The 15,657-nt window shown below is 38.5% G+C and overlaps 1 long non-coding RNA gene across 1 annotated transcript in view; it reads left to right on the top strand.

The window, feature by feature from the left end:
• Window positions 1-2,493: 2,493 nt before the first annotated feature.
• Window positions 2,494-15,657, top strand: part of LOC148130233 (uncharacterized) — a 51,032-nt gene continuing 37,868 nt past the window's right edge. Inside the window, exon 1 of the long non-coding RNA XR_015750131.1 lies at window positions 2,494-2,660. This is a non-coding gene — a long non-coding RNA (uncharacterized LOC148130233). The remainder of the gene's footprint in view (window positions 2,661-15,657) is intronic.

Genomic DNA, 15,657 nt, shown 5'->3' with positions numbered 1-15,657 from the left:
TGCCAGAGGTTTAACCATACTGGACAGGTCTTATCAAGGGAGCCAGACAAAGATTGCTTTGCGCATAAACCATATGGTGAGACATACAGTAACTTACAAAAATCTATACAGACTGGTGGATGCCCAGGTCAACAAGGGCTACCCTAGGTTGTAAGATGTAAGAATGGTTATAGGTTGGGGACTATCTGTCTTTGATTTGGACTGCCCCAGGTGTTGGAGTTCCTGGACATCTGGTGATGAGCAACGAGAGACTCAAGACTGTCAACTGAGCAATCAGGGTCAACCACTGCAGGACTACTGGAAGAAAAGTTGCTTACCCATTGCAAATATACAAAGACTAGAAACAAATAATGGTCTGCTGTTTCAAATCTCACATTTACATTACAATTATGTTAATCAGTGGGTACATTAGTCTGGACTGGAAATTACAGTCTGACATTTTAGGAATGAACGTTCTAAATCTTTCCTTGTGAAGAATGAGTTTTAGAAGTAAAGGACATGAAAATGGGAAATAAGACAAAAAGGAAAATCTTGGAGTTTTAAAGGCTAGAGTAATAATAATTCATGCTGGGCAACAATCCTGAAAAATATTGGAAGTAAAGGATATCCTCTTCCTTTAGATATTTTAAAAATCAGTAGAGAATGAAATACAAAGATCCTGCTCATAATTTCCAAGGATCCTGAAGCACCAGAAAGGATTGGTAGAATGTTTCCTATTTGTGGCAACTGCCTAATGGTTACTAAAATATTAATCTGCCTTTTTTCTTTTCTTTTTTAAAGAACAGAAGCAAAACTAAATGACCAATTGCTTTAGAGTCTTATTATAACTGAAATGTGTTTTAACTCTACAGAGTTGTGGTAAGGAAATGGAGGTCTGCAGATGTTGTCACATTCCAGCAGCTTCAACCAGCATGTTCAATAATAATAAAGGGTGTTGTGAATTATAACTCAGCACATCTGGATGATCAGCGTTTTCTTGCTTCTTCTATAAGGGTATGCATGTCTCTCCTTTTTGCGGAGGCTGCATTCAGAGCAGGAATGTTTGAGAGGAAGCAGCCAACCTAGTTACTCTAAAGACAGCCTATTACATTACATATTCAAACTTTAGCTATTTCTTTTTTATTAAATTAACAGAAATATTTAGAAAATTCCATACCACAGCACTGTGTTACATATTTTAGCATGTTTTCTAATGGCAGGAAAGAAAAAATTATTTCTAATTTCTTGAAATATAAATATAATAAGCCCTTGAAACATTGGTTCTGTGTGGTTGCAATTCTAAGTAATACACATGGTAAATTAACAATTACATTTTTTGGCAGTTTGGGGGACCTTACTTTGTTCTACAAAACACTGCATCATGTAATTAAGCAGGTTTTCAAATGAAGAGAAGTCAGTTTTGTCACTGCCTATTCCTCTGATAATTTAGCAGGCCGTAACCCCGTAATATAGGCTTAGGCAGAATACAGTGGTTTTATTTCTGTATTGAGGGTTACAGGAATAGCATGCAAAAAATTTAATGCCAGACTATTTCATTTTATCTGATTCATGGAAAAAGAACCAATTGTCCTTCTGTAATTACCAGAGTCTCATTCCCATGCTAGTACTTTTTTTTTCAAAGAATGTATGTAATTTTGTCCATGTATTCTCCAAACATGCACTTTTGTTTATAGTTTTGTTTAGTGTACAGACTATATGCAATCAAGCTTAATATAATGCTTTCTTTGTCTGGTATTTCTGAATTCTGTCAATTGGAGAATGTAGTGAACAACCAAATTGTTATTTGCATACTCATTTTAAAACGCAAAATTAGATAACCTTACATTAAAATGCAGGGTAATCAATTTTTTTTTCATACCCATTCCTAATGTTTACGTTTTTCCAACTCTGGATATATTTCTTTGAAAGGAAAGGCAGACTGAATCTAAAATATTTCAGGATTCCAGCTGAAATAGTTAAAGAAACAAAGTACTGTATTTGCTCTCTTTAATTCTGAGTCATTTATCTGGAAATGCACTTTGAGTCTGTCAACATAATTATTTCTTAGCTCAGCACTGGACAGAGATGCTCAGTGAGACTGTAGCAAATTAATAATCAGGGAGTTCTCCATTCCTCCATAAAACCCCAAATTCAGAAAAGCACTCTATCAGCCGCTCTAGCTATTATCTAAGAAGACAAAGCATGACATAGCTCACTGTTTCAGTGCGAATCCATCCTTGTCACCATGGAGATAAAATGAATCTGGAGGAGTTAGATAGATCAGAAAACTGAAAGGATTAATCTTTTATAGCATAGCTGCAAAGGGTTTAATTTAAATTGCATTTAAAACGCTGCACTTTTATTAGATCACTAGACAACCTGTGGGTCATTGTTTCAGAGATATTTTCGTACCTAAACCGAAGTACAGAATAACCAAGTGTGGGCAAAAAAGCAGTGGGAGCAGAAGACCCTGCCTTCTTCCCTCCCTCCCTCCTTCTCCCTTCCCTGCCCTCCCTCCCCTCTTGTGATACTAGCTGGAATATTGTCACAGAACATTGCAAATGAAATTCATGTGACCACAGAAGTAATCCAGTAGCACAGCAGCAGTCGAGAAGCAGTGAAACAACCACAACTTCCCAAAATTTCATTCCCTTATGGGACTTGGATTTTGGACAGATTCTGTAAGTTAGTGTACTTGAAGGTACCTTGGTTCAAAAATTGTTGCCATGTAATGCACCTTTTCATCCAGTTAAAGATCATGAAAATAAGAGTTTTAATAGTATTTAAATATTTGCTGAAACAAACAAAAAATCTATTAAACAATGCTATTTAAGGGGGAATGCAAATGAAGTGATGTTATTCCTCTATGAGAAATTGCTTTGGCAACTTTACTATTTGCTGAAGTGAAGAGACAAAACAAAAAAGAAAACTTAATTATAACTATTAATAACAAATCACCCTGGCTATCTCCTGCTAGCCCCATTTTTATGTTCTTCATGTATAGCAGGCAGCATATTTTGCAGATAGAAGTTTCTTTGAGTTTCAGCCCTAACAGTTCAAGATTGGGTAATTTTTACTCATTCACAAAGCCTTCTTATTTCAGATTTTCCTCCAACATATGGATAGCATAGGTTTAGAGCCTGCAGAAAGCAAGGTTCATTCTAATAATATTTAGAAATTAGAATCCTAATTTCCTTCAATTAGATAGTATTCCAATATTTGAGCTATGTATTATCTAAAATGAGATTTATTTTAACTATGGCTTGGAGAATAAACTGCAATGGTTGAATTCATACAACATGTTAAACTAAATACAAATCGTATGTACGTGAAACTATTACAAGATTCTGAATAGCCGTGTTGTTGTGTTATCACACTGATTGACTGGGATGTGAAATATCCTTGCAGGTTTAAGAATAATAGAGAAATGAATTAATTCAAAAAAAGCCTTCATGAATATTCCTGAGGTTACCTTTTTTACTAACATAAAGGCCATTATAGTATACATGTATACATGAATATTCAAATGCTTCATTGTTTGTTATTATTAATCTCACACAAGTTAAGTAGATTTCAAGAATGTCTGATAGTTTGTTTAGTTTGAATATATTGTCAAATTATTCTTTATAAGTAGACCTTGTTGCCAAACCACTTGACAATTTGGAAGGTTGAAGCCTGAAGACATCTGGGGGTTTCTAGATTTGAGAAAGCTGAGCTAATATCAAGCAACACAGAAGAGAAGTGATGACTGTGGGAACTAAGCGGAGCCCCCCAGGTTGTGTGCTAAGCCCCTTCCTTTATTCTGCACCCCATTGTATAACACCAATGCAATAATTAAATTTGTGGATGACACAACAGTGGTGGGACTCATTAATAAGAACAATGAGTCTGCTTATGAAAGGAAGTACAAGGGCTGACACTGTGGTGTAAAGAAAATAATCTTACACTTAACACAAAAAAAGCTAAAGAACTTATAATTGACTTCAGGAGGAAGAGAGATGTACATTTACCATTGTACATAAATGGTGAGGAGGTGGAGAGGGTTGGTAGTTTTAAATTTCTGGGCATTTATATCTCGGAGGACCTCTGATAAACTCTGAATGCTAACATGCTTGTAAAGAAGGCACAGAAGAGGCTGTATTTCCTGAGAATGCTCAGGAAGATAATCTATCTCAGTATCTACTTCTGTCCTACTACCACAGTGCCATTGAGAGTATCCTGACATGGTATGGGAGCAGCTCTGTAGCGGACAAAAAAGCTCTACAGAGAATCATTAAAACTGTCCAGAACATAATTGGGCTCCAGCTGCCAGCCCTGGATGACATCTTTGCATCTCGCTGTTTGAGGAAGTTGGACAACATTCTCAGAGACTCTTCCCATCCTGCTTACAATCTTTATGAACTGTTGCCTTCTGGCAGAAGATACAGAATAATTAAAACTCGGACCACACATTTCTGAATAGTTTTTATCCCAGAGCTATAATTGCACTTAACAATGAACTTAAGGACCACCATCAGTGAGCTTTTGGACCGTATTACTTGGTCTGTTGTGTGGATGCTTCTATGTTTTTAGAAGGCGAGGAATTTTGGTGGATGGGGAGGTGTTTGGGGATTGTCATGTGTGTGTGCATGTTGAGTCTGGTCTCTAGGTGTTATGTAAATTTTGTTGTATGTATACTGTGTATATATGTACAATGACAATAAAGAATTAAATCAATCAATCAATGTGGTTAAACCACAACTCACTGAAGTTTTGATTGGCCGTGGTCAGTGATGAGGATGCTAGCATTTGTAGTTTACAATAACTGGAAAATCTCAGTCACTATCCCTTGTTTAAATTTATAGTGATGTCTAGGTATGTAAAATGTGCTGTTATAATAATGTTTTAAAATGCATTTTCATGGAGAGAATGCCTGTTTGGAGTCCATTATTGTCCTTCAAGATGTTCAGGTTAATATAGACTATCATTCAGCTCTGCAATTTAATCCAATGGGTATAACATTACTGAGAGCTGAAACCTGGATGAAGATAACATTCATATTCAAAACAATTTTTATACTAATTCTCGTTGATCCTTTTTTCTTTCCTTTAGTATTGATATCTAGATCCAGATAGCAGAATTCTGGGAGGTGAAGTCCACACATCTTAAAATTGATAACAAGGAACTAAGGCAGGGGTGTCAAATTCAATTTCATTGAGGGCCACATCAGGGTTGCATTTGACCTTTGGGGGGAGGGGTCTGTGGTGGCCCTAGCACTCTGCCAGCAAAAATGGAGCTTAGGAGGGGCCCTCCTGAGCTCTGTTTTCACTGGCAGAAGCACCATGGGCTGTTCCTTCACGGTTTCCAGGGCAGCCCCACGGACCAGATCTAAGCATCCTGTGGGCTGGATCTGATCCACAGGCCTTGAGTTTGACACCCCTGAACTAAGAAAATTAGGTATGATTAGCCTAAATGAAGAGAAGTTTAGTGGGCAGGGGTGGGATTCTACTGGTTCTGTCCAGTTCTGTAGAACCAGTAGCTCTGAAGAGCAGCAGACACCGAACCAGTTCTGTGTCTGCTGCTGTTTTGGCCCACCCACCTGCCCGGGCGCTTGCCTGTCCTTTATTTCCTGCTTTTTCAACCTCAGCTGCTTTGTGTGCCACAGCTGCGGTTGAAAAAGCAGGAAAAAAGTGCTTTCTCAAACACTGCACACCTGTGCGCAGCGTTACTCAGCTGTCTAGGCAGCTCAGCAGTTTGTTAATTGCATGCGCATGCAGCGTGCATGCGCACGCACCGCAAAGCCACTGAACCAGTAGTTATACCCGTTAGGGGGTGACACGATAGCCATCTTCCAATACTTGAAGGGCTTTCACAGGGAAGAGAGGATCAATTTAGTCTCCAAATTACCTGAGGGCAATTGGTGGAAGCTAGTCAGAAACGAGATCCAACCTGGAACTAAAGAGAAATTTACTTACTGTGAGAACAATTAGTCAATGGAATAACATGTCTCCCGAGGTTGTGGATTCTCCATCCTCGGTGGGTTTCAAGAAACGATTGATCAGGGGGCTGGACTAGAAGACCTCAAAGTCCCTTCCAGTCCTATGATTCTATTTCACACAAACCTTAAGTTGTGTTTAAAACCTCTTTGAAAACACAAGTAAACAGTGCCTGCCAAATTAATCCAAACAAAATGTTCTAAAAGACATAACTTTTGCAGAAAGTGCATTAGCTCTTCCAAGTGCTTGGCTTTCTGCATCAGAAATAAAAATGGACATTACTCGATACCTAGCCAGCCTGTTTAAGGATAAGGCTGATAGTACTTGGAGTCCAATAATAACTAGAGGCCAAATATTCTTTAACTGTATATTTGTACACATTTTATAATTTTTTCTTTAAAAATCTTGCACTAGATCACACACACAAATCGCCATGGACCATACATACAATCTGATTGTATGTACTACTGTTCATTAAGCAGTGTAAAGAGATAAGGCCCTTTCTCCTGAATAAATCCTTCAGAGATGTCATCTAACACAGAGCTCTTTGTCTGAGACCAATGTGAATTAAATGAGCTTTACAGATGTGATCCCAAACCTCTGTAAATCACTATTTATATCTGTACCAATTTCCACTATGCTTTCATTAGGTTTCTAATGATTGCCCCATTGAACAGGAAACCATAAGCTACAAATTTAGCAGCTAACAAGTGCTAACATAACATTGTTTTAAGCATGTCACACACACACACACACACACAGAGGCATACACAAAGGCACTTGGCAAAATGGAATGGCATTCCAGAGAAAACATGCCAGGATCACTACCCCAAACAGTCCTGGGAGTCATAACACCACAAAATGCAGACATTCCAAGTGGTGTAACCCAGGGGGACAGGGTGGGTATGGCGTCTGAAGTTCTTTTGATTCCAGAAATTATAGCTGTGTTGTTTTTTGTCCATGGCTGTTTTCCAGGGCCAAAAGCCAAATCTCTCTGAATTTCCTTTCTGTGACCACAGTACTGGAGTTAAGTGCCACAGCTGGTTAAGTCACTTTGACATCACACTGATGGCTTGTTAAATTTGAAAACATTGGCTATAATTGCCTGCCCGTATGGAATGAATTCCACATTTTATTTAATTAGCAATGGGGGCCTTGTGCCTTTCCTCCTTGTAAATACTGACACATCTAAGATACGGAAAATATATTTTGTTAAATGCAAGAATGGACAGTGTAGTCCAACCAGCTTCAAAAATCTTTATTTAGATATATTTTGTTTTCTTCTAGTAGGAGTTTTAGGCTGATTTATGTGACTCTTAGACCCTATTTTAACTCCTAAGAATAATGTGGTGCAGGATTAGGTCTTGCTAAAATCTCAAGTTTTCAGGAAAGAGACATCTGGAACTATGCCCCTCAAGCTTAAGTACATCCTATGGACAGAGACATTATTTAAAGAGGGTATTAGTGGTTTCAAATAACGTGTAGAGAAACAGTATATAAAGAGGTGGAAGGACTTGCATGTTTCATTTACAAATACATCCATAGCACCCTCCAGAAGATAATTATGACCCAGTTTCAAAGTTCTGATGGCTGCCCCCCATGGTCATGTGATCATACTTTGGGTGTTTGGCAACCAGTCCACATTTCCAGAAGTTTGCAGCATCCCATCATCATGTGACTACATTGTGATGTTTTCACTGAAATCTGGTGTTTACTTACAGTGGGTTCACTTGGCAACTGCAGCATTTGCTTAATGATCATCACAAAAAAGGTTGAAAAATTGGACACGGTCACATGATCGTGTGTTTAAAGACTGGCATGATTTACAACTGTAACTGCAGGGTCAATTACTACTGTAAATTGAGGACTTCCTGTATCTGAATATCCTGAATTAAACAATGGTAATTGTTTACTCACCTAAATGCATATGTTCCTTGTATCAATAAGTCGCTTTGGTTAACAATTTTTTGTTTGCTTCTTTTTGAAAATAAATTTGCTGGAACTTGGATTATCTCAATAGTATCATCCCTGTGAAAGGGATAGGTTTTCCTGGAAAAATGCCCTGGCTTGTAGAAATACAAAATTATAATAATAAAACATTCTTCTGAAAAGTCAGTTGGAGTCCTCTCATATTCTGACTTTCCCTCAAGTCTAGTTCTGGGCATCACACTGTAGAAAAGCAAGCTCTGTGACCATCTATTGAAGGAGCTTAGTCAAGATGATTGGTGGTGGTGATGGTGGAGAATATGGATTTAATAGCATTCTTCAAATAACTTAAAAGATGTTATAAGAAAGGCTATGTTTTGCCATGTCTTTAATAAAAAAAGGGTAATCTATTATTCCTCAGTTCAAGACATAGCAAAAAAGACTTAAATTGAAGGAGGCAAACCCTGATTGAATGTTATTAAAAATATTTTCTAACACTAAGAGCATTGTGGTAGTAGAATCATTTACACTTCTCCCTGTTCATTGGATATATTTAAGCAGAGACATTAGATTAGATAATATTAGATCAGATTAGATTAGATTAACAGAGTTGGAAGGGACCTTGTAGGCCATCTAGTCCAACCTCCTGCCCAAACAGGAGACCCTACATCATTTCTGACAAATGGCAGTCCAATCTCTTCTTGAAAGCCTCCAGTGATGAAGCTCCCATAACATGCAAAGGCAAGCTGTTCCATTGGTTCATTGTTCTCACTGTCAGAAAATTTCTCCTTATTTCTAGGTTGAATCTCTCCTTCATCAGTTTCCATCCATTATTCCTTATCTGGCCTTCAGGTACCTTGGAAATAGTTTGACCTCACTCTTCTCTGTGGCAGCCCCTCAAATATTGGAAGACTGCTATCATGTCTTCCCTGGTTATTCTCTTCACTAGACTAGCCATGCCCAGTTCCGTAACCATTTTTCATATGTTCCAGTCCCCTAATCATCCTGGTTGGTCTTTTCTGCACTTTTTCTAGAGTCTCAACATCTTTTTTATACTGTGGTGACCAAAACTGGATGCAGTATTCTAGGTGTGGCCTTACTAAGGCTTTATAGAGTGGTATTAGTACCTCACTTGATCTTGATTGTATTCCTCGAGTAGGATGCTTTAAATGCAAATCCGTGCATTGAGAAGGGGTTGGATTCAGAAAGTTCATAGACTTCCAAGTCTACGATTGTACTGTAACTTCTAATCATAAAAATACAGTGATTTGAATTTCACAAAGAGTGGTGCAACTGAACAGTAATACATTTATAACTATCGACCACCTGTCTTTTCATGATGCTAAATGTATGGTGACTGAAGCAATAATTTCATCGCTCTCAAGCCCTGTTATTAGATGTCCATAAATGATTGCTATTGCTAATTAAGACCAGGCAGATTTTACAACCCTGATTTTACAAACCTCTTTTCCCATAAAAATTAAATAATATTTTTCAAAATACATCTCAGTGGCCCTCCCAAGCTAAAATGAAGGCAACCAAACTCCAATGAAGAATATTCACTCTTAGAATATCACTTGTTCAAGAAGCTTCATCCAACTATTTCTGAAATTATGGTGGGGCAAATTAAGGAAGGAAACAACTGTGCACAACTGTACAATATTATGTGGGATTGCATAGTTTAAGAGCACATAACTCTGTGCCTCTAATTGCAGCAAATTATGTTGCACTTCAAGGAATCTAATATACAGCCTGTCTGGCCTTATTATTCCATATGCCCTGAAAATGAACTTAAAATCTGGCATGGAATATTTTCCTCAAGTTTACAATACAAATGGTTAGTGGAAATAAAATGGCAGTAAGAATGTTTTTGTTAGCTGTGCCAGCTCAAACCCACATAACTCATGTACTGAATTGTTATGGTTTTGCGAAGAGATGTTTGCTTTATTTTTTAAAGTGCATTAATTAAACAGCAAATAAAGCTACTAACATTATGTGCTGGAATAGATGCCAAAATGGACATTATAAAATTGCTAACTCCAACATTAATTCTATGTTTATGGGGCGTCTCATGTCTCTTAAACCTCCCTAGACCATTATTAATCATAACCTATCAAGTACATTGATCACATTTTTTTCTGTCACACTCCAAAGCATACTTTTATTAATTAAAGGGAAGAAAAATTGTAAATAGGACTCTTTTTAAAATCTTATTATTTTCTTGGAGAGAAAATGGTCTTGTTCTCTGCTTTTCAGCTCTATTATTTGAAAGGGAAGCTTGACTGAGACTTAAAGTTATTATCTGTTTAGGAAATATTGTATCTATTTGCAAACTGAATTTACTACTGGTGTAACATAAGTTAAGATAATAGGATACTATTATACTAGGATAACAGGATACTAAATAACCATATGAGAGCACATGGTTATTTATATATAAATGCATCTTGTTTATCATTTTTATTAAAACTTTTAAACAAGTAGATTAAAAACTTGCATGAACTAACATAAAGTAAGAAGAAAAAAGAAAAAGAAAGAAATCAAAGAAAAACCAAAACGTGCAAGAAAAGAACAAAATTGAAGAAATGTAAAAAAAATAGAAAAGTATAAAGAAATGGCTTCTGTTATTCTTGACTGCAATTATAAGTGCAAATATATTTTTACCTCTCTCTCTAAAGTTACACCATATTACTCTTTTTTTCTATAGCTATCCTGTCTAATTCTCAAAACCATAAATCACAAGTTCTCCCCCTCACCCATTTTTATGCAAAACAACGGTAAGAGGCTTCCAGTCACCAATAAATACAGATAATGCTTCTCTCTAATAAAAAAAAGTCAGTGTATTCATTCAGCAAAATCTGTTAACTTCACTAACCATTCCCCTAGACTGGGTGTGTCAAATCTAAGTGCATATGCATGCATCTTAAACCATAGGTGCAAACATTGAAAACAGCTCCCAAAATGTGGCAAATCATGCCAATTAGAAAATATGTAAGTGACAAATGAACTAATAGCACACAGCAGAGAGTGAGTCCATGGATACATGCTAATGATTATGGTTATGTTTTACTTTCAATGTGTCAGAGATATTACACCTCTCTATCCATGTGACTAGGACATATGACTGGAAGGATGGATCTTATTGCATTCATGTCTTACATGAAGACTTTTCATAAACATCTGATTGGACACTGCAGGAAAAGCAAACTGGACCATGTAGATTCTAATACCTAAACATAGCTTTCTATTAAAATAACCTATTCTAGAATATAGAGCATCATCAGAGTTGGAAGAGACATTGGAAGTCTTCCAGTCCAATCCCCTCCTCAAGCAGGAGCTCATATACCATTTCAGGAATATGGCTGCCCAGTCCCTTCTTAAAAGCCTTCAGTGATGGAGTAACCATAACTTTTGAAGGAAAACTGTTCCACTGGTTAATTGTTCTCACTGTCATGAAATTTCTCCTTAGTTCTAGGTTGCTTCTCTTCTTGGTTAGTTTTCATCTGTTGGTTCTAGTCTTATCTTTTGGTGCTTTGGAAAATAATTCAACCTCCTCTTCTTTGTGGCAGCCCCTCAAATATTGGAATACTGCTATCATGTCACTCCTAGTCTTTCTTTTTACTAGACTAGACATGCCCAGTTCCTGCAACCATTCCAGAGTCTCAACATCTTTTTTATATTGTAGTCATCAAAACTGGATGCAGTATTCTAAGTGTGGTCTTACCAAGGCCCAATAAAGCAGTACTAATACTTCATTAGTATTAGTGATCGTGATTCTATCCCTATGTTAATGCAGCCTAGGATTGCATTGGCTTATATGTAAGTGCTTGTCTACTAGGATTCCAATATCTCTTTCACAGTTACTGCTATTGAGCCAAGTTTCACCTAAGCTATTCTTGTACATTTGGTTTTTCTTGCCTAAATGTACAACAAATGTATTCTTTATGGTTAACCTTCGTAATCAATAACATAACCTCATTCAGTGCTGAGATATCTCTAGCTCACCATCCTGGTGACATGGCTCACTTTTTGCATAGATGGATTCAAACAATTTATCTATATCAGACCCTTTTACTAATCATTCATGAAGGGATTATGAATCTCAAACAGTTTCTGATTAAATTGTAGCCAGTTAGTTCTGATCCATTTTTTCTGTTCTAGTGTTCCTTCTCAGCTTTTCCAGATTTTGGGATGATACTAGTAGAAAAGGAAAGGTGGGAAAAAAACCCCTCTGTATGATATCTCAGACCTGGCTTTCTGAAAAAGTCCTTCTTTCTAGATTCTAAGTAATTTCTTTCAAGAACTTGCAAATTCCCTTTTGAAGTGATGCAAGAATATGTTTATCTGGACCTTGGTTGGTTGGTTTTTACTACTTCGGGGTCAGATTTGCAAATTGACCCAGAAATTATTTGCATTGAATTTGCACTTGCTGTTTCCTTTGGTCAAATTTGTGAATTCCCTACAATAAATGTCAAGACAAAATTAGCATCTACACTTGCATATTTTCCTAAATAGAATACACTTAATTCATCTTCTATCCTTGTATATTAATTTTATCACTTCTTTTGAATAATAAATGGTACTGTTGCATTTTTCAGTTGCTTTTCAGTTGCATTTCATTAAATTTTATTAGGTGAATTTTAATTCACATGTAGGTTAAGAAAATAAGAACTGGATTATTTTGTAGAAAAAACCAGACCAAATGAACGTCAATTCATTCCCCATCAGAATCTTGAAAGAATATACCAGTGGAATTTCTGTGAGATATTTTTAAAAGCCTCTTTAAAGTCAACAGAGATGGCACTCATAAAAGTATCCAACAGTACAAATTCCATGTGGGTTGTTTAACATTTTAAGCTGTAGCATTTCAAACAAAAATCTTATAAGCTATCCCTAACTACTAATTTGCAATAAGAGTTTTATCCAACCTCAAAAAGGCTTGTTTTGATGATATACTATATGTGGTTTCATAGCTTTAAAATCCTTGAGGCTAACTTTTTTCTGAAAAAAATTTGTTTTTAATGAAGGAAAGCCCATTGTTATTTCTTTTAGATATTTTGCATCCCGTCTTTATTATTTTTATAAATAACTTAAGGTGGCAAACATGTACTATATTCCTTCTTTCTAATTTCCCCACAATGACAACCCTGTGAGGAGAGTTGGGGTGGACCAGAGAGAGGCTGGTCCAAAGCACCCAGCTAAGTTTCATGCTTAAGGCAGGACTAGAATTCAAAATCTCCTGGTGTCTAGCCTTAGCCACTAGACCAGGGGTGGGCAAACTACGGCCCGCGGGCCACATCCGACCCGTTGGTCTGTCCAATGCGGCCCGCCCTGAAAAAAATCGCTGCCATTGGTCTGTCCAATCTGGCCCGCCCTGAAAAAAAAATCGCTGGGCGTGGCGTAATTGCCCTGTGCCTTGTGGCCCCCAAAGCTGCAAAACAGTGCGGAGCGATCTAGGGGTAGGAAAGAAAAGAAATTTGCAAAGGCCTCGGCTGGGAGTTCGAAATCTCGCGGCCTTTAAGTCTGCCCAGCACCCGAGCACTCAGCAACTTCGGCTTCCTTACCGGGCGCCCTGCCCCGAGCGGGCAGAGGGAAGCCGGTGGGCGGGCAGGCTGCTGGGGGCCGGTGGTCTCGGCAGCACAGGAGGCGTTTCGCCCGGTGCCCGCCTGGGGTGTCCAGTTGCACGCCGCCAGCGTCCAGTCCCATTGGGAAGGAAGCACCAGGGCCCTGGCCTGACCTCCCGGTGCCGCTGCTCCGCGGCAAGCACCGCCCGCCTCTTCCTTTTCCCTTTCCTCCCGCGGGCCCCGGCCCCCCCCGGGCCGGGTGCACCCTGACTCAGAGGGCTGAGGGAGGGGCCCGAGGGAGGGGAAGGAGGAGGAGGGGAGGGGGCCCCAAAACTTGCGACCCCCGCTGTCAAACCCCACCCCCCTGCACTAGACCAAACTGACTCTAACAATTTTCTCCACTGTTATTTATTTAAAATTTGGTGGCCGTATCCTCATTCTGAAACAGAACAATTAAGCAGTGGAATGACTTACCTACAGAAGATGTAGGTGGTCCAACACTGGACATTTTAAAGAAGAGATTGGACAACCATTTGTCTGAATTGTTATAGGGCAGTGGTGGCTAAGCCTTTTGGGCTTCTGTGCCAAAAATTGCACACGCACCAGCACCCAGTATACAATGCGCACCCCCCATACCCCCTGTGCATGCATGCACAATCCTCCCCACCACCTATTTACCTGTACTGCGCCTCACATCTGATTTGCTTTTTCGGTTGGTTTGAGGCCTTTTTCAGCCTCCCAGAGGCTTGGAAAAGGCCTCTGCAAGGCTTTTCGGGATGAATTATAGGCCCATTTCATCACTTATTACAGGAAGTGATGAAACAGACCTATAATTCAACCTGAAAAGCCTTGCAGAGGCTTTTTCCAAGCCTCTGGGAGGCCGAAAAAGGCCACAAACCAACCAGAAAAAAAAATCAGCTGTGAGACATGTACATGCATAGTGAGGTAAGTTTACCTGCGACTCACATGCCAGCACAAATGGCTGAGTGCGCCACTTGTGGCATGCGTGCCATAGGTTCGCCATCACGGTTATAGGGTTTCCTGCCTGAGCAGGGGCTTGAAGCAAAAGACCTCCAAAGTCCCTTCCAACTCTGTTATTCTGTTATGTTATGTCTGTTGTGTCTTCTGTACACTGGATCTTCAGAAGTTTGAAAACAATCGTATAATATAAGAATAATTGCTTGTCTTTGTTTGACAGGGTGTGAGAAGTATACTACAGTAAGTAGACAATGGTATCTCTCCATTTATTTTTGCTTCCCATCAGTGGTGGGATTCAATTTTTTTACTAACGGTTCAGTGGGCGTGGCTTGGTGGGTGTGGCGGGGGAAGGATACTGTAAAATCTCCAGTCAGAGGTGGTATTTGCTGGTTCTCTGAACTACTCAAAATTTCTACTACCGGTTCTCCAGAACTGGTCAGAACCTGCTGAATACCACCTCTACTTCCCATTGAATTCTTCACATTCAATTTTGGTCTAATTGCAATTCTTGAAAGCACAAGATATTTCTTGGTCAGGGAGTGCAGGCCACTGGAAAACTGACCCATGCCAATCTGACTTTTGTTTCAATTTATTGTGTGGGCTGTTGAGAGCACAACAGAGTTTTAGCTGTTTCCAAGGATTCATTGTACTTCTATCTGCGGATTGTAGCTATGGCTGACATGCGTATCTTGGTGTTCATAGTTTGATGTTAACCAGTGACACTGGCTCTGTAATTCACATGCAAGAAATGTGGCAGACCTCCTGTTTTTCCTAGGTAACTGCTGTTATTATATCATTGTTTTTCAAAATGATCTTTAAAAAATAAGTGATCACCAAATTTTTGGCAATTTGATTTCCAAATATTTTTAAATTCAGCCATTAGTTTTTTCAAGACTTGCTTTTTAAAAAGGCAGGATTCACTTCATTCCAAATGATGGTGTTTGAGTTGCTTTGTGCCATTCTTTGAATAACATTTCTGTCACCTGAATTATTTTAAAGAACTGCAAACTTCTCTTGCCTCTTCTGTTTCTCTTCTTTTTTTTATCAGATAAAATGTGGCAGATCCAGTCTCGGATATAACTTATAGTACTTTACTCTAGATTTGCTAGAGATGGCTGAAGAATGTGGACTCCTTGCTTAATATAGCTTTTTTATATAAATTTGGAACTTATTCGGCCAAAGGATTTCTTCCAAATAACCACCCTTCTTCAGACCTTTGGAAGATCTGAACATAA

This window comes from Notechis scutatus, chromosome 6 (assembly GCF_049901735.1).
Source record: "Notechis scutatus isolate UNSWTSFEM ecotype Mainland chromosome 6, rNotScu1.2, whole genome shotgun sequence".
In the NCBI taxonomy this organism is placed as follows: domain Eukaryota; kingdom Metazoa; phylum Chordata; class Lepidosauria; order Squamata; family Elapidae; genus Notechis; species Notechis scutatus.
This window is presented reverse-complemented; position numbering and strand designations above follow the sequence as displayed.